The 19,189-nt window shown below is 39.8% G+C and overlaps 1 protein-coding gene across 1 annotated transcript in view; it reads left to right on the top strand.

The window, feature by feature from the left end:
• The window catches only part of LOC109980871 (cadherin-22), a 186,867-nt gene that overhangs the window by 41,576 nt on the left and 126,102 nt on the right, over positions 1-19,189 (top strand). Inside the window, exon 2 of the mRNA XM_020629420.3 lies at positions 7,434-7,558. The gene's annotated coding sequence lies outside the window, so the exon portion shown is untranslated. The remainder of the gene's footprint in view (positions 1-7,433; positions 7,559-19,189) is intronic.

Below are 19,189 nucleotides of genomic sequence, written 5' to 3'. Positions count from 1 at the left end.
ATATCTTTGTTACTCCAAATGAAACTTTATTTTAGCAAAGTTGTAATACCATAAACTCTAGCATAGTTAGAAGGCTTGTTTGGATTTGGGTTTCCACTGGCTCAGAGAAAGCTTTCGAGGTTCCTGAGTCTGTCAGTGGATTTAAATATGGATGAACAGATACAAACCGTTCACTCTGGGAACAGACAGATGCACATCCTCTCTTTTTACTACATGTACCCACCCCCCGCCCACACACGCATGCACACACGCACACACACATACTCACTGAGTCATAACTTGCTGTGTTTTTAGCCATAGGGAAGTCCTTTATCCACATAACTAGATTAACTCACAGTGAGCTCTGATCAGCTTAATTTGGATTCAGCCTACTTACCCCTCCCTGGTCTGCCTGTCAGTCTGTCTGCATGTTAGTCTGTCAACGGCAAGATGTTTGCCTGTATGTCTGTGCGTGGCTTCATTTAAACGTCTCTCTCTCTGTCTCGCCTTTAATAAGGATTACCAGCAGCAAGTCACACCTCAGCCCATTTTTAACCCCCCTTATCCCTCTCTCGCTCTCTCACAGCTCATTCCAGTGCACAGCCGTGTTGTTCTTTCATGAATAACATAAAAATATTTTACCCCTACAATGAACAGATGAATACATTACAGCTTCTGTTTGTTCCCAGAAGGAGTCGACTCGCTTCAGGTAGATTATCATGATTTCTTGCTTCTTATTTTACATGTAATGAACTCATTCTGTCTGCCAGTCCTGGCAGGGTGTCAATGCAATCTATTGACTGCAGTAGTCTCTCTGTGCTTTTGGATTGCTGAATCTTTCGGGTTGCCCCCGGGGGTCTGACTGACAATACAATAACAGAGAGAATGTGGAAACTGTCAATTTCCTGAATCCACAAAGTCTCTAAAAGTCAACATTTGTACAAACACTACAGCTGATGCCTTTCCCGAGTCCCAAGCTCTTCCGGCATTTTCTTCTTCTTCTATTTCTGCATCTTTTTCATTCACCATTTAAATTAAATTCAAACGCTTATGACATCATTGCTCGATTCAGAGAAGATTTTGTACCCAATCAGAAATAAAACTCTGAATACACAAGGGGAAAGCAAATCCTGTGTACTATCAAACATCATTTAGAAATTCAGAAGAATCAAGTAATCTTTTTTCATTGAAGGTAATACGTTTTATTAAAGCCTTCAAAAAACATTTGCTCAAGATTTTTCAGTATACCGCTTTCACATTGCCAATTTAAAGCAGAATACTTGTGCCACTGTTACACGATGTTTAGAGGCAGAACAGCGCTGTGTGTGTGTGTGTGTGTGTGTGTGTGTGTGTTTGAGTGTGCATTCCTGATGGTGTGTGTGCACACAAAGCTCCCATGTCACGCCGCTCACTCTTCCACAATGCTGTAACACAATGTAAAATCAGATACCGGGACACCAATAATTACACTGTCGTGGATGCAATGGGTAATTAAAAAGGTGAAATGATGGCAGAACTTCTGAACTTGCGGAATAGCAATTTAGAAAAGGTTAAAGACATATGCATGGCTCCCCACAACAGAAGCAGTGCATTACATAATTAACTTCAGGCGCTTATATGGTATGTTTGAGTTGACGATATCTGAATCAGAGGAGGAAGTGGAAGCCATGCATCAAAAATCAATCATTTCATTTAGTTGCTAATTGGTGAGTAACAAAAACATATGCTGTCCACATCAAAGTCAGCATATTAGCATACATATACAGGTTAGTTTCAGGTTACGTCTTTACAAAGCTATGTTTGCAATTCTAAATGATTCCATGTAGCGCTAGTTAGTTCTATATTATTAGGTAGTCAAACTCCCCCCTGCTGACGCTCAACAGTTGCTTACAAAAATAGATCATCAATTGCTGGAAATTAACTCCCACATCCAAAAATAGACCTCTGCCATCTGCACTTGACATCTGGTCTGTCAATAATCACCTCTGGCCATCAATACTTGTCCAGTGGTCGATGCTTAGGCTATAGCTGTATACCGCTGAATAGCTCCCATTTGACTTTTTCCCGGATTAGAGCACATAATTAGTTATATATATGTAAGTATCCAACAAACCAGGCCCATTTCAAACACAAAAACTGAAATTTTATTTTTCGACCACTTCACTTTTCACCCAATGTCAGCTGGGATTGGTTCCAGCTCCCTGCAAGCCTCTAAGGAGAAGTGGTAGCCTATAGTTACTGTCTGTAAAGGAGAGGACATTTTAAGTTCATTGCCCATGAGCCATTTTCCCTGGAGATCCACTTGTCAAGAGGAATTTGAGGGTTTAGCCTGTCTGGACCCAGAGACACCTAAATGAGTGACCATGGTTTAAGAGTCCCATTCAAGAGGCCAGCAAGTGCTCATGGACCTAAGGTGACAATTCATATTCACCAGTTCCACAGTCTCTAGCTTTCAGGTATGGACAACAAGCCCGCTTCACTTCTGAATTCCTGAGAAAAACAGCACGAAGAGGGCAAAAGATGGAGAAAGGAATGGACACAGAGTGGGAGGGAAGCGGGATAAGGAGGCACGAAAAGAAGAATTATATGAAGGGCCGGGGGGAAAGAGGAGAGAGATAGCGGAACAGAAAGCATGAGATGCCGAGGAAAAAGAAGGGGGATGGAAATAATGAGGGATGGAAGGAAAGTGGGGATAAGAGAGGAGTGGAGGAGAGGGAGGGGGCAGAAAGAAAGAGCTGAGTGGAGCTGAGGAGGCGCGGGGCCTGGGGGATTGCTGCGCGTTTATCCTCCTCTGCAGCAGGCTTCTGAAGCACTACCTCAGGAAAAGACTTTAAAGCAGGGTGGCTGCTGCTCCGCACTGATCTGTTAATACCCACAGATACATGAGGCTTCAACATAGCACTCTGGGGGTGGGGTGGAGCGGGACAGTGTGTTTAAGTCTGCATGTGAGTCTGTGTGTGTTTTTTTTTGTATTAGGTGTTCAAGGATCATATCGTATCTCTGCAGACGTTATCCCATCCCAACCGCTAGCTTGCCTCGAACTAACCCGGAGACATGAAGTTACCGGAGCGATTAAAAGATTAGATTGAACCACCATGTGGATGTGTGTCAGCGTTGTCACCTAAAGCTGCTGCCGTAAGTGATGAGAGGGTTTGAGGGGAGATGACTACCCTGTTTTAGGAGCCTGTATAAATAGCCTCCTGCCTCCTGGGAATTGTGTGTAAAACTCCCTCAGAGCCAAAGTACATGCTGCAAAAATATACACACTGGGAGGTGGATAGGCTGCATGAGATTTGAGCTGGCTGCTTAACAGAGAAACATGTCCCTTAAGCTCAGGGGGGGCTTTGAGATTAATTCAACTAAAATACCCAAAGGGGATGAAAATGTAAGATTTCAAACGATCAATTTCTCCGTATTCAGGCCTCCTATGTATATTAAGTGAGGTTCAGGAGAAGGTTGATTCACAGTCTGATTATGGCGAGAGTCCCTAAAAAAGGTTTCCAATGCGAAATTGTCAAAAGGCTCTTTGTAAACACATCAACAGAATTTGAAATGCCTCACCCAGAAAACAGTAGGACTTTAACTACTTTAAGAAACTTTAAGAAAGGCTTTATAAGACTACACTCAAGACCCTTTATTAAAAAAATAATTTGTGCAAGCAAACATGTTTTCCTCTGAAGCCCATCTTTTTTTTTTCTAAATGCAGCTCCCTCAGAAAATAGTCCTATTTCTTGTTTTTTCACGTCTATTTTAGCAAAGCCTGCAGAACTTTTCAAGGCAAGACATAAAACATGTAATTCAAGACTTTTGCATTTAACCCCTTCGGTTAACTTCTTAATAGCTCTACATTATTTTAGTAGAGGACATTATATTATTGGTTGGATTTAACTGACTATGATTTTACTAGGTTTAAGTTAAGGTGCTATAAAGTGAGTTGACAACATGTTTTGGTTAAGGGCGAAAATATGCTCAAGTGAACTGTCATGTTAAGGTAGCTTTAAGGGTTAATTAACATTTAAATCTGGTGGATTTTCAGTTAGATACATGTATTTTACAGTACAAACCATAGACAACAGGATGGAGCTATATGAACTTATGAAAGCCCTTGCATTTTTAGTATTCAAACAGTTTATTTCAAACTGGGTTTCATAGTAAGAGAGTAGACCTTGGCAGATATTACTGCTCTCCGATATGTGTTGAGTTTCAAATAAATTCTTTCTGTGGCTTAAACACAATTAAATCAATGACTTCAACTGATGAAACTTTGTGAACAAGTTCCAATCCAAAGAAAAAAAGCAACAAATTAGACTAAAAGATGACAAAACAAGTTACAGCCAAGGACATAGTTTGTATCCAAGAACATGGCTAAAATCACTGCTTATCACCATCGATCCTGTGAAAGAGAAAGTAAAAACAATACCTTTTAGATTCTCCTGTAAGTATAAACCCACAGCAGCTATACACATAATAACCTTACTGTATGTTCTCACAAGTGACATAAACAAGTTCTCTGTGTATGCTGATATTCTGTATAACTCTGACACGTCCTACAAATTGAGAATGATGAGACAACTAAGTGAAAAACAATAATACATCACCAGTTGAACAGACATTAAAAGTATAATTTTTACTTAGTGAGTATTTAAAGGATACAAAACTACATTTCCAATATGGGTTCAGGTCAAAACACCCAACTGATGAAAGACTATGGCATCAGGAAGTGAGAAAGGAGATGGACAAATACAATGAAATCATAGCTGACGGGAAGCTGCAACATGTTGGTGTTTGATCAAGATAAGCTCAGCAATTCTTCAAAGCCCTGTGTGAGTGTTCAGCAGTAATCTCCAGAAGCTTTCTTTTTGTTCTTAACTACAGACATGTTGACTTTTACTCACACTGAGAATATGAAAGTGCCAAATTTTCTAGACAAACCTGAGTTACAAAACTGAAACCTTAGGTATTAAACAAGTGTTATCCTTATGAATGTAGTCCTGGAAAGGAGGAGACAGAAACATTGTCCTCCTTGATGATCAAAGTTACAGTGGTCTACAGTGTCCATGATTGATCGTGTCCATGTTATCTGAATTTACATAAGGACCCCCACTTATTTTTTAAATTCATATTCTGGTTATTTAATTATTTCTTCCCTTTCCTTTAAATGACATTGTGCACTAACAGTATTGTGCCACAGTAAAGACATGCGTTTTTACCGACTTGTGTGTGAATGTTTCCTCTCACTTGATTATGTCATTAGAAGTTAAATGTGCTCCGTTGGTTCCTTCTAGATTGTTAGTTGTTTCTTATCGACCAGGGCCACTTAAACTCTTGATAGAAATCACCTGTATTCTCAGATAACATGACAGGCTATTAGGAAGACGTGCTTAACCAGGCGTGTGATATGGCCTGCAGTGGCCTTTAATGATGGTGTAAACAGCAGTGGTACCGGGTCACTGCTCTGTGGTACAAGCACCCAGCCTCTGCAGCTTGTTTACTGTGCCTTTTCTTAATGTATAAGGATAATGTGCAGCGTAATGTAGAATAGGCTCCAAGTTAACATGCAAACAAACTGCAGGTCTAAAAGACCATGGAGGGATGTAGTATGAGAATGTGTCTGCTAGAAGCCCAATTGAAATTCACCATTTGTTTCCGGCTGTTTTGGGATGCTATCCATCTTACTCTTCTGAATTATATTTTATCAACCAACTTTGATTGCGTTGCCGTTGAGAGAGAGTGAAGGAGATTTACTCACGGCTAGGTGCAGAAAAGATTGTGACAGAACTTTTAAAAAGAAAAAGGAGATTCAACACACAGAACAAACTTCTGAGGCAGTAACATGGCGCCATGGCACATCATTTGGCCAATTACAAACTTCCATTCCCTGTTCCCAGCCTATAATAGCCAATGAGAGCCTGGGTTGAAAGGAGGTGTCTGGCCCTATTTTGATGTCTCTACACCCAGCCAGTTGCTTACGACTGTGCTGATAACTGACATTTCTGTGAACATGCTGCTTCAATCGACACCTCACATCCTGAGAGCAGGAAGACAAATATTAAAGCCAAACAGACTGCGTTCAGTGATGAAGCCATGCATTATATCAGCTGCAGTTTGCACGTTTTCATGATCTTTGGTAGAATTTCACATTCCAAAACTACCGATTGTAAGCTTTCAAAAGAGACCTAATTGGTGCTTATAGTCCATACGATTTGAGAATAGCATGAACCTTTGTCACCGTATGTGTGGATGTTAATTTTTAGGCCAATGTTACAGGATGCTGAAGCTTTAAACCTTTAAAATGCTATATATATTACAGTATAGCAATTAAAAAATATTAAGGCTTGTAAGTCTGAAAGTGTTGAAAACAATCTGATGGCTGAATAGATGAAAAATGAAATGATGGTAGACCAAAGCAGATGCTGCTGTTAAGTTCTGTGTTGATGCAATTAGTTTAGCTTCATCACTAAATATAGAACTCCTGCACGTCATACTTTGAGTACTCAGTGAAGTAAAATTGTTGCCTTGAAGACTTTTTTGGAAACTCTCTGTGTTTCAATACAGTTAGTAGAAATGTCCTCATTGGCGTATTTCTCTAAAAGCCTCACACCTGCAACACAGCAGACTGCACACACCAAAGGATGGGTTTTCATCCTTTTGGGGCTCTGAGCATTTTGTTTACGCTCACATTTCAGCCAGCCAAACATCTACCCAGTTCAAATGATCTCTGTACTAACCAGTTCAAAGAGCTTCTAAATCATCATGTTCAGAAGAATTAAGAGGCCTAAATCCTGCAGCTTCGTCTTGCTGACAAAGTCTGCAGGCTTATAATCTGGACACTGTTACAGGGCAGCTTGGGTTTCATGAGAAAGTGTTCTTTTTTTTTTCAAACGCTATCTACAGGGGGTGGAGTTTGTGTGATTAGAGTCAAGTTACACTGTAATTAAAGTAGTTAAATAGCTGCACTGCAATCTCAGGAGACCCTTGCATGTTACACTCAAGGTAAGGGAGGAGGAGGTGGTTTGGAGATGTAAAGCAGGTAATTAAATGAAGATTGTAGGCTATTGAATTATCTCCTGGGTGAATACAGTACCTTCTTTTCTTCCTCCTTCCCTCCTCCATCCCTCGCTCTATAGACCTGCACCTGAGATGAAGATGACAGTTAATGATGGTCTTTTTTTAAAACCACTATCTCCTGCCCTGTAGGTCACTCTAACCCTCTCCAGACAGACTGAGGTTATTTTTTTTCATGCTTTACTAAGAAAGGTCCACGCCATTTTCTTCCCCCTCTAAACTCCATTAGCAGATTGCCCCCTCCTCTTTCTGTTTTCCATGTTTCCACCTACCCACCAGCCAACCTAACTATGCGGTTACAAAATCTAACTGCAGAGTTTGTTCATTTTAAACGAGAAAAAAAAAAAGAAATAATGAAGTTCACTCGGGGGTCTGTTTTATTTTTGCAGAAGTTGGAGAGGAGCCAAAGAGCAACAAGAGAGACTGATGTCTGATGGCACGGTAAAGACAACTTGAAGGACCTGGGAGCCATCACTCGCACAGAGTGGCAGCAAGGTCATGTGGCTGAGGAACGGTGAGTCTAGTATTTGCATATGCCGAGGATAGGAAATTTAGGTCTGCTTAGTGCCTCCATTGTAGTCATTTTAAAATGTGTTTAGACCACAAAGATTGCTCGATTTGCGTAGCTATTATTTACTTTCATGCATGCATTGGCCGGGAAAAAGATTAAGCATACACGTCTTTTGGAGAGAAAAATAAGTAAAATATGTCCACATTTTTTGTCAAGCTGTTTCATTCATGTAAATCAACAACAAGGATCTTTAAGTGAAAGAAAATGTTTCTATGGTTGACAGGCCATCCAATTCCAGGTCTTGACGGAGAAACGTAGGCCTATTAAAGATCATAATTCCTCTGTAAATACACATGACGTGGTTTCAAAACCAAAAGCTCGCACAAGTAGCATGTAATCACTTGAATAAATGAATTCATGTGGTCCATTATATGGAATCAATCTGTTATATTCACAACACTTTTGTATTTGAAACACAACAGCTGCATTTCATTTGGAGGTAATCAACACTTGATTATCATAATAAAATAAGTCAGTTAGTTAAAGCTGAGTCGATTAGAAGTGTGGGGGGAGAGACAGTGTTTTTCAATGCATGTGTGAATCACTCAATATTCTGTCCTCATTTGTGTTGCATTACAGTATGTGTGTACGGCCAACGCTGGGGATAAACACCCATCCACAAACTGCTGAGTCAGCCAGTTTAGAGCCCTTGCAGACCGCTCCTTGTGTTAATATGTCTGGTCTCTTGTCTGGTCTTCAGATATCAGGGTTACTATCTGTTTGAAGGATCCAATCTGCAAGATTATGTGTGTTTGATGTTGCTTACAGCATCTGCCATCAGTTGTAATTGAATGTACTGCATATAATCTGATACAGCCGGGGAGGATGTTTCACAACCACTGTCATTGAGTGTGTGTGTGTGTGTGTGTGTGTGTGTGTGTGTGTGTGTGTGTGTGTGTGTGCGCGTGCGCGTGCGTGTGTGCGCGTGCGTGTGTGCGCGTGCGTGTGTGTGTGTAGGGTTCTTCTGCCTATGGATGCCCTGCAGAAATCATAAAAGCCTGTCAGTCCTGTAGGGATTAGCATCAGCCTTTTGGTGAAACATGGTCTCTATGCTAAATAACCCATTAAGGTGGTATCATCTGCATTTGGTCAAGGTGTTGAAGGATGCTACACATGCCAATGAAAATATTTTCAGTTTTTTATCCCTAATTGTATCCAACATAGACGAAAAAAGCAGTCACCCCTGATTTTCAAATATTTCATTACAAGTTTACGTCCATTGAATGTAATGTTTTATTTTTGAGTCTGGCCATTTTAACATTGCAGTAGGTTATGGTTGTGCACATAACACCTCACTCCTCATTTACCACGACCTGAAGCATTTGACTCTTACACTTGACATGTACATTAACATTTCAGTCTGATGCTGCCGCGTAGAGTGATGAGCGAGCAGGTACAGTGGAGGTTCAGTGTCAGGCTCAAGGACGCTTTGACACGGCACAAGGCTGCTGCTGGGACACATCAGCACTAGAGGTGATTAAATCATCCTTATAATAGGCAAGTGCATCTTAAAGGAAAAAAATCTTTAAGAAACTGAATTGTTCTAAACTTTATGAGCATTTATTTGTCTGTCAGAGAGGATTTATACCATAGACTGTATAGTAAGATGGACAGAAAGAAAAAAATCCTGGTAGTAAAGCCAAAATATTTAGAGCTCTCTCTGCTGACTGGCTGCAGTATAGGTCATAAACCCCACCTCCTCAAAAAAGTTTTTGTTTTCTAACACGTATTTGTTAGGATAGTTATTATCATACTGATATTAGTGCTTGGCGATATATCGTGAAGCTCTATTCGATTGATATTTAATTAATGCTTGATATGGAAAAGGGAACATTTTATTTTTTAAACTACTTCAAAGTTTTCTCGTGATATTTCGTTGCTCCGCGAGATTTCCGCGGCAGCGCTTGTTGCGCAGAGATGGAAGGGCGGAGGAGACTCCACTCCTGCCGCTGAGTAGCCTAGCTCTTATAAGCGACCAACACGGAGGAGAAAGAGAAAGATGCGAGCGAGGCCGAATTACTTCGAAAAAAGGGGCACATAACGCAGGGCTCGACATTATAACTGGCCCGCTGGCCTGGATGATTGATTGACAGAGTCCGGGCCAGCTGATTGCACGTTCAGCTGGCTGCTTCACTGCTGTCACTTCCGCTCTCTACACTCGAATTGTACACTCGCACACAGATTTTAGCGCAGGTTTTCTCTACTAAAACACACGTTTGGTTAAAACGGTTTTAAAACCATCAGATCCCGACAAAAGTCGAGCTAAAATCAGCATTCAAGGAAAAAAAAATCACCGGAAGAGTCGACAGTGACAGCAGGGCATGACGAAAACAGAAGGGAGAAAAGTTTCAGCCACAGTGGCAGACAGCTGGAGGAGCTGGAACACGTTAAAGTTAAAGACTAGATCCTGGTAAAAATAAAAGTTATTCACAAAGCATCTTAGCCCTTAAGAGAGCTCCTAAAATAAAGATCTAAGGATGAAGAGTTTCTCACAGAGAAGAAAGAAGGAGAGATTTCAGCTCTATCGCAGCCTCATATTAATATCAGATTAAGTAGACTCTTACAGTTACCAGCATGGTGAATAAACATGAGCACATAAATATAATAAAAATACACAATATTTTTATAATCAGAGCTCAATTAAGGAAATAAAAGTTGTAGTTGACTTTTGCATCAGAATAGTTCAAGAGTAAATTGGTTATTTTTCGAATCAAAAGTAATGTTCCTGGGCCAGTGATATTTTTTTTTTATACAGTGGAGATTCAGTTTTATAGGCTACATTTAGAAAACTTTAATATGAAAAATATCGAGTCATATCGAATAACGACATCAGGCAAAAAAATATTGTGATATCAAATTTAGGCCATATCGCCCAGCACTAGCTGATATATGTCCACGTCTTCATTTAGCTGAGTAGTTTTAAAAATATATTTATTTGATATAAACACTAGTGGACACATCACAAAGGACAGCTCTTAACAGGATCAGCTAGAGGAGGAAAGACGAAAAAACGTTACAAAAAACTAACAACACAGTCATTGAACTTAACTCTGAGTGTCTGCTCCACTTCGACTCAGGAATCTGTACTGCTGTGGACTTCTGCTAGTAGTGACACAGCTTCCACCATCAAGCTCTCCTTTGCGCAAGTCTTGGCTCCAAATTATGCCACCAACGCAATATGTCTGTACTTGGCTCCACTTTTGTACAACGGGAGGAGGCGAAGATGTGTTGTCCATATTGATATACAGTCAATGATTCATTCCAATCAGATTGTTGTCTGTTAGCCATAGCCATGTGCTGGTTATCTTAGATTATCATAAAGCACAGTGAAGCAGCAATCCTGGTTCAGATCAAGGGTAGGAACATTAAAACTTTTTAAGCTTTCTCTATAAAATCAAAGAGTAAAAATGACAAATATCGGTTTCATTTGGAGTTACATGGTGGACTTTATCTTGACAGGATGCATTGACATCATGCATCCTTGTTACTAAAATTAAGTTGCTAGGAAACCAGCTCATCATCACCTTACACACTAATACAAATACACTGTTGGTTTTTACAGATGTTGCAATAGGTTAATAAGTGAGCTTTGTGGCACTGTTTATGCTTTCAGTTGTGCTTCCATGTGTGCTAAGCTAGCATCTCCTCCTTATAGTGTTACATATTTCCACATATTGATTTACCATACAGCTAAGCTATCACCCTGCTCTAGTGCTCAGCCAACCAAACATCATGATGTGAATGTGAAATTCTTTGTGTCAAACGAAGTTCAGCGACTGCATTTTGTCACCATAAAAAAACGAGAGCTACAGTAGACATGAAAGCTACCTCCTGAGAGACACAAAAAGAGGATTTTACTTGGGATTTGTTTTTGTGTGTGTGTGTGTGTGTGTGTGTGTTTCACCCCAACAGAGGAGCTGTAGTTCAAAGAGGTAGACTAGTGGAAAGTATGTCACTTGTACCACGCCAGGATAAGGTATTACTAGATTTAAATCCTTCAGCACTGATCAAAAACAGAACTTGCTACAGACACAGAGATACTGGTACACAAAGCCTCTCATACACACACACACACACACACACACACACACACACACACACACACACACACACACACACACACACACAGAAACACAAACTCATGCTTTCATGACAATAACTTGAACAATAACACCAACAACGGTGACCTTTGTGTCTCAGCTCACAGGCCAGATGACAGTCAGCGGTAGATCGCTCCGTGTGGCGAGGGATACTGTTATACTGTAGTCATTCTCTTTTATCACGCTGTTATTCTCTATTTTTATTTTTGTCCTTTTTTTTTTTACAACTGCAGTGTTATCAATAATGCATCTGCAAACAAGACCAGAACATTGATTTGATTTTCCAACTATATTGGTCTTACAAATATTGCTGTTAAACTCTAGTTGCAGCGTGGTTATTTACAATAAGTTAGTCCTTGAACTTGTGTAATGTAGTTTTATTTTCCATTCTACATTTCTATTTTTTTTTACCAACACTGCTTTTAACATTTCAGATCAGTTCATAGTTTAATCTTACCCGCAGAGACAGTTGTGCAGGGGCTCTGGGATGATGGAAGTCTTTGGAGAGAATGTTGCTCCTGCCCCAGATGTTTAATAACTAAAGATTTGGATTAACTTTTTCAAATCAAAATATGACCGTTAAATCTGCGATCGGAGTTTGGGAGCTTTTAGAGGCTTTTCCAAATCTTACATTCTAATAGTTCTGTAACATTTTTGTAGTGCAAGCTTTAGAAACACGTGTGAAAAATCACTGGGTGTTGTGTGTGTGTCCACCTATAGTGGTTTCTCCCACCAGTGTTTTCACACATGCAAGGTTTTCTGTATCTGTGACTGTGTGTGTTGGACTGTGTGAGTGTGTTTCTGAGTTCATTTGCTCATGCTTGTTTACTCACATGCCTCAATATGTCTCATAATCCTGGAGACTGGCACACATCATAGTGTTGGAAGCTGGGGAATTCAGAGCTGTTCTGCCACATTCATCCGTCTAAAGAAACAGACAGAGAGAACTTATGTGGCTGTGTTTAGCATATCACGCAAAATAAAGAGAGATTTTGAGTGTGCACAGGGAAAGGCTGCCTCTTTGAATGTGGAATCTGCTGTGGAGGAGATTCAAAGGGGCAATTTTACACCAGCTTATGAGCAAGGGAGAGTAAAGAAGGATGCACACACTGCCTAGAGACCGCCAGATGTTACACAAGGGAATCCATCCACAGCTAGATTGACCAAGGGTAGTATGATTCTAAATTGGCTCTGAAAAAAGTGGGTCCTCATATAAGAAACAGATGACAGAAACATTTGGAGAACAGAGTATTTCATGAAAAATAGTTGCCAGTTGAAATCGTCACCTCTGTGCAGGAGGTAACATCATCAGCTGGACAAGTTTTTAGTTTGTAGAATATTTAAAAAATAGATAACAGATTTCACTCTGCTGCGGCTTTGGCTCAGTTGGTAGAGAAATGTGAAAAAGTACAAAAGTCAGAAAAAAGGGTTAGAATTGTGTGAGCCAGTATTAAGTATTAATGGCTCAGTTGGTAGAGTCAGTCGTCTCTCAATCAGAAGGTCGAGGGTTCAAACCCTAGCTCCTGTGGCCACATGTCTGATGTGTCCTTGGGCACAAATTCAGATTTAATATTTCTTAATATGACACCTTTATAAACATTTTTGCAATAACGTGTACTGTTGACTAATGCAGAGGCATGCAACACAATTCGATATTTTATTAATTTTGTTTGAAAACCGGTCCATATTTTGATAACATATTGTTCAATAAGTATTTGACTTTAACTCATTAGAGTACATATTTTAACAGCAACTGCCTTTACCTTAATTGTTTCACATCCAAATAGAATTACATCTGTAAATTATTTTTAAAAATATTTCAACAAAGCACAGCAGGTAATTCTAGTTAGACTGTCATATTTACACATTACAAGATCCACATAGAATAATACAGAAATCATGTATTTATCAAAATGTATTGACAGGTATTTAAAAGATAAATGGCAATATCGTCTGCATAGAGTGGTTACAGCTGGTTCCTTACATAACATAAATACAAAATAATAATGCCTGGTCACGTAGGGAAACAGCAGGATGGCAGAGCAGCCTAGAAGCATGTACCAGTTAATATCTTGTGTCATATGTCCTTTACAAAAGCTACCTGGCTTTCATTTGCTGTCAGTACCCAGAAACCCCCTGGGGAACAATGTCAAAGTGAGGTTAAAGTTAAAAACAAAAATAAAGTTACAAAGAAATGGCCACAACACAAACTGTATATCTAACATGTTTACCCCAGACAATATAAAGGGTGTTCTTTTTTTTACTCGCGACAATGTTAAAAAAAAGTGAAAGAAATGAGTTTATACTGTAATTCAGAGATACTGCTTCAGATGGGTAATGCTATAAAGACAAATCAAAACAAACCCCAGTATGAGACTGCTGTTTGTTCAAACCTTGTTATCCATCTCCAGAGATGCTTTGATTTCATGGCAGATGGGAGAGGTGAGAGGCAACAGCATAGTGCACACTGATCATTACATTGGGCAAACTGTGTGTGTGTGTGTGTGTGTGTGTGTATCTTGGAGATTGCAGCAACTGCTAGTCATTCAATGTGTTAGCTATGGCAGGTGGCTGGCAGCGAAGCATGCTCCGTGTTAAATCCAGCTCCTGCTGCGTTTATTGATCTTTTATCTTTTAAGAAGTAACAGAAAGCCCCTTTGTTTTTGCATGTATAAACGCTGATGTGACTGAAGACTGTAGACTTAATGTGGACACTGATTGTGATTGATCGGTGTATGTACAGTGAGTGCATATCCATGTGGAAAAGTTTCTTCCATTTGTTCTTTAACTTTAAATTATAAAATATCTTTGCAGATAGTCCAAGACTGTTGACCCTCAACAGGAGCTGTCGCCATATAAATACAACCAACATTCTTCTCAGCTTGTTCTATGGTGCATGTTGTTTCCTCTGCTTTACTGTATTGTAATTACTTGCCTCTCCACCAAATAAAAAGCCAAGCTAGGGCCGTTCGTCTGATACTCATATTCAAACTAATAAGTTCCCATAAGTCCTTGGGATTCAAAAGCTTTCCTCACATTATGTGTGCTTTCGGTCCTTCTTTTACTCCCCTCCCCATCTTCCATCAGCTGGGAAAAAAAGAGAAAAAAAAAGAAAGAAGAAAACCGGAATGGAAATTCTCCCAGGCGCAGCCACCTCCTCAGATGCAACAGTGAGCTAACCAAGGGGATCTTTGAGGAAGCAAAGGGACTTTTAATGAACAGGCCCTTTATTGATCTGTGGACAAAACAGTCGTTAATTATGTGCGGGTGGGCATTTAATTGAGGGAGTGAAACAAGGTCCCTGCTTGCTAAGCTAATGCCTGGGCCAGAATGAGGAGAATTTGATTGAGTCCTGTGCCATGGGGCTGAAGGATGACACACCACAGTCACTGAGCCAAACTCTCTGGATCTTCCTTCCTCCCTCTCCCGCTTTTGTCTCTTTTTTTCCCCTCCTTGTCCCTCTCTGCCTCGCTCTCTCTGTCTTTGTCATATAGTAAGTGACACTCGCTGTGTTATTCCTCTCTCCCTTTGTTTCCAAATTAGGAGGAAATGCCCTGAATCTCCTCATTTTCCTCAACTCTGTGAGCTCTTTTGTCATCTGGTCAGTGCAGTCTGTCTCACACATCTTTGATTTTCTGACTTGAATAAATGGCAGCAGTGAGGATGTGTCTAAAGCAGTAGACAATATGGAAGAGGAGCATATTGACTCAAAATGCTGAGTGGTATGTATCCTAACATCCGTATCTGGTGTGTGCGATCTTGTGTCTTTTTAATTTGTAGTTGTTGTCGGTCATCATCAGGCAGGTAACCGACTAATGGCTCTGCTCAGTAAACCTTTTAATGTGCCACCTTCCATCCCTCCCTACCTATATATTGTTTCTGTGGTCTGTTGGACACTTATAGTGTCTAAAACTGCAGTTGTTTTTAATAAATTATTCCAAGTTTTATTAATTCATTCGTCATTTTTTCCCTTCTAAGAGTTGAGAATTAAAAGCAAGAGAGTAAGTTAAAGAAGGAACAAAAGATTGGCAATTAATACGACTTAAATATAGTTAAAACATTTTAAAATGTTTTTTTTTTTAGCCTTTTTGCCTTTATAAGATAGGACAGCTGAAGAGACACAGGAGATGTTGGGAGGAGACAGAGTAGGGGATGACATGCAGCAAAGGGCCGTGGTGGAATTCAAAACTCACAGCCACTACGACGAGGAATACTTCCTCTGTACATGACACAACCACAAGGCTATCTGGCGCCCCAAATATAGTGACATTTTAAATAAATTAAAGATACATGTTGGGCCCATGCAACTAAGTGATTGTCAGGGTGTGGCCAAACCTTACTGTTGTTATTAAATATTGACCGGACCAAGAACCATGAATTTCTATGATCATTAGAAACTTCATAAAGTATAAGTATTTAAAAGATGAGAAAACACACAAACATTTCCTCATCATACACAGTACATCAAACGTTAATAAGACAATATAGATGGCATGTGTTTTTCACTAAGTTCAATGAGTCTTAGAGCTCTTTTTGCCCCTCCAAAACACTCACATTATTTTAAATAGGGCCCTTACACTGGGCATTTATTGGGCCATAATGATATACTCACAATAACTGATTGATAACACTAGTTGTGGAAAATAGAAAAATTAGACTTGATTTTATAAAGTATGTTCCATTACGTTATAAAACCCTTCAAATTGGACCACTCTATACAAGAGGTCATTTAGGATTTCTGTGCTGGTCAATCAGAGGAGGAATCAGCCATGAGCCCCTTTGTGGAGTCGACACTGTCAGAATTGAAAACCTCCATCACTCACACACTGCCGCACAGTTCTACAGATGAATGGTGGTGTTTAACCGAAGAACTGCACAAGGTGTAATCCCTACAGGGGATGAGTTGCGTTGCTTGAGCATGAGTGTCTAAGCTCAGCGTGAGTTAGACTCTCATTAAAAGAGGCTTATTTATCTCTACACCTCCTAAAGAATCAAGGCTGGCGTCTTCAAGTCTTTGGGCTGGCAGCAATTACCATACCTATCAAGTAGCTTTTATAACGCCTGTTCTGTGTCATAAGAAAGATGTGCCAAGCTATTACTCAAGCTGCCGGCGCTTTTTCACAAGGTGTAAGCGCTGAATGTGTTCTCAAAATGGATTTATGTAGAGGGATCAGTTTCTGTGCCTGGGAAAAAATAAAAAATAAAACACATCCAGTTTAGAAGTAAAAAAAATAGAGCGTTGCTATCTTTGCTTTTCTGGAGAGAAGGGAATAACAGCTTGTAGTTGTAAGTTGTTGAAGCCTCCTGTGTTTGGCATTTTAACAGCAGCCAGGCCTTGTGCTTGTCAAAACCAAGTTTTGAATGTGATATATTAACCATTTAAAAGGCCTTCAGTGATACTGGAAAATAAGTTATATTTAACAGATTGGCAGAATGAGAGGAATGTTTTGGTTTTTATTGTCACTCCATAGGATGAATGTGACAGATCAAAATGTACGAACAATATGCGGTATTTTCCAAAACTAATACAAAAAGTGTGAAAAATAAACACTAAGATACACTCGTTCATGATATAGCTCAAATCTCTGATGACAACGTCACATGACGACTATACTGAATAATAGTCTTGGGTAGGTAACAGTGGAGACACCAGATGGAGAAAGCCTGGTTTTTAAAAGTGGTGAACTACTTAAGCCCTTCCCCCTGAAGACAAGAAATGCACTGCATCCTACTGGTGCAGAACTAATACACAAGAGAATAGAGGAGAAGATTACGATATATAGTATTCATCACTTTTAATTTCTCACTCATTCAACTACTTTTCTCTAAAATGATTTCATAGCTACTCCACTAGTTTAGCTTGCGGAAGACTGTTCTCTTTCGAACACATTTCAAGCTGCATGTCAGGTAAGCAGGTGTCTGAAATGTTTTAACCAGCTTCTTTTGCTAAATAAAAACTCAGCTGTGCTGGTCTGAGCTCAGTGCTAGCCAACTTCATCCAGCCATTGTCTTTCCTTCCTCATGATTATAGCTTGGGACAAGTGTTGAAAAAGCACATTGTATCACTTATTCTCAAACGAAAAGTTTAACTCCACGCTGAGAGTGCTTGTAGGAGGCTTCATAAATAACTCAGAGCATACATGTAGGGGTATTTTTAGTGCTCGTTTAAATTTCATCTCAATTCCTGGGTGTGAAAATATGAATGCTTGATAAACATGAGCACTGCTCCTACAGTATATGATGAAACACAAAGCAACTCTTTTTGGCCCAGGCTGTCCTGTGTAAATTTAGCAAAGAAAGATATAAATGTATTTATTACCCTTAGTTGAGCTATACCTCTTTAATAATGCAAACAGAGCTGCAAATGTTCACCTAGTGTCCGCGTGTGGCTGCAGAAAGTTCCTCTGCTGATAGTTTTGTGTGACTAGCCGTAATATTCCACTGCTGCTTGGAGGGCTATTACTGTCAGAGTAAGCCAGCAGGGTGTCATTATACGGCCAGCAGCTGTAACTATTTGTTTTTTCCTACGTTAACTCAGCCTTACAGCTGTGTTTGTGGCTGTGTATGAGCATGAAGAGGAATGTGCCCATGCTTGCACGATTAGATTTGTATGTGTGTGTGTGTGTGTGTGTGTGTGTGTGTGTGTGTGTTTGTGTGTGTGTTCATGCATGTGCTTGTCTTGTATGTATGAAGTGGGCTGTTTGTATGTGTATGTGTTTGAACTCTACAATGCTTTTTTTCTCCAGGGGTCTATAACCTCACATTGCTCTATGATAAATGTGTAGTACTGCGTAGCATGTGTGGCCTTAGAATGAAATGGTCGGCTGGGCCCTGCGGGAGCAGTGCATACTGTTTTCAGACACATCATTACTGCTATGGATCTATTGATTGTTTTCTGGTGTGTGCTCCCTTTTTTCTTTTCTTTTGGTGGTGTTTTTCTTTTCAATTAGCTGCACTTTCACACAGATTAAACACATGACAAGTGCTAATTCACTCACCAGACTAATGTACAGCTTGAAGAATTGTCATTTGGGACTCTCCCCCAGCAGAAAAAAACAATGCAAATGATCAATCAGATGCTTAGAATGACTGCATGTGATTCCTGTACCTAATAGGCTACTGTTAGCAGGTGTGCGTAAACATAATATCCAAACAAAAGTCTTCATTGGTTGTTTGTTTGAATGAAAAATGTTTCATAGTATTGGTGACATGAATAAATAAACAAAGAAAGACGGGTATTTTCATCCTTTCTCTTACCAGCAAACTATGATGATCTTTATTCAACATGAAGCTAAATTTGGTCAAATAAGTTTTTAAGACGTTTTCTAGAGGAGTACCCATCAAATCACATGTTCTCAAGTTTGACCACTGGCCAACCTGCCATATTCAATAAATTGGAAGCAATAATAGGCTTGTTGGTAACACTTCAGACAAATGGGGGGTTTCTCACGATTCCATTTGATTTCAATTTTTG

This window comes from Labrus bergylta, chromosome 5 (assembly GCF_963930695.1).
Source record: "Labrus bergylta chromosome 5, fLabBer1.1, whole genome shotgun sequence".
Lineage (NCBI taxonomy): Eukaryota > Metazoa > Chordata > Actinopteri > Labriformes > Labridae > Labrus > Labrus bergylta.
Note: the sequence above shows the minus strand (reverse complement) of the source record. Positions and strands in the feature narration are given on the sequence as shown.